At 27.8% G+C, this 1,202-nt stretch overlaps 1 pseudogene; it reads left to right on the forward strand.

Annotated features, from left to right (window-relative positions):
- The first annotated feature begins 90 nt into the window (after window positions 1-90).
- On the forward strand, window positions 91-1,010 carry LOC109862699 (annotated as a pseudogene).
- The last annotated feature ends 192 nt before the right edge of the window (window positions 1,011-1,202 follow it).

Raw genomic sequence — 1,202 nt, forward strand, 5'->3', positions numbered from 1 at the left:
GATTAATAGGTAATACTTATTATAAAATATAATTTTTGTTTTTAGATAAATTTATAATATTTGAAATCTATAATTTTTTATACATTCTAGATGAATTACATGAAAGTGGATTTATTCCTTCGCATTCCTTTGAAATAAAACCAATTGAAACAAAACTCAGTTTTCTTATATTTTTATGGCACTTAGCAAACACAGAACCTCTACGAACAATATCAGATAGATTTGATGTCTCAATTTCATCTGTCTTTCGAGTAATCCGTCGAGTGACAGCTTGGATTTTGACAAAATTAGATAACGTCATCAAATGGCCTAAAGGACAACACGTCGCATAAGTTTGTCATCAGTTTTATTGTAAGAGAGGGATCCCAAATATAATAGGAGCTATTGATTCTACTCACATTAANATACAAAAACCTAATGTAGAAAATGCAAGAGATTATTATAACCGGAAAAAATATTTCTCTGTAATTTTACAAGCCGTTGTAAATGCAGATATGAAATTTACCAACATATACTGTGGTCAGCCAGGTTCTCTTCATGATGCACGAGTTTTGAGAAAATCTGCATTATATAATTCAGCTAATGAATATAGAGAAATAATATTTCCGGATGAAAAAATTTTAATCGGTGATTCTGCGTATCCATTATTACAGTGGCTCGTTACTCCTTTTAAAGATAATGGTCACCTTACTCCTCTACAAACCGAATTTAATTTCATACTTTCTTCAACACGTATTGTTGTAGAAAAAGCAATTGGTTATCTGAAAGGACGTTTCCGACGAATCAAATTTTTTTCAGAATATCGCGAAATGCCATTTATTACAAATACAATTGTAGCTGCATGTATTCTACATAATATATGTTTAGATTATAATGATGAAAATTTTGATTTTGATAATATGGAACTTGAAATACCGAACGATCATGTAAATGATGATTATAATGAACATAATAATAATTGTTTAGATCGAAGGATGCAATTATTCAGAGAACTATTTGATCAAGAATAAACAGTATCTATAAGTGATTATTATGCATGTAATGTATAAGTAAATAGAAATAACCATAACAGCTTGAATATATATATTTTATTTTTTATTATATGTAAATTATAAATAAATAAAAATATATGACCATAATAGCTTGTATATATGTTTTATTTATCACTAATGTATAGTATCCAATGCCATGTTTATCAAGAG

Source organism: Pseudomyrmex gracilis, unplaced genomic scaffold (assembly GCF_002006095.1).
Source record: "Pseudomyrmex gracilis isolate BER0280 unplaced genomic scaffold, ASM200609v1 scaffold_2217, whole genome shotgun sequence".
Taxonomy (NCBI): Eukaryota; Metazoa; Arthropoda; class Insecta; order Hymenoptera; family Formicidae; genus Pseudomyrmex; species Pseudomyrmex gracilis.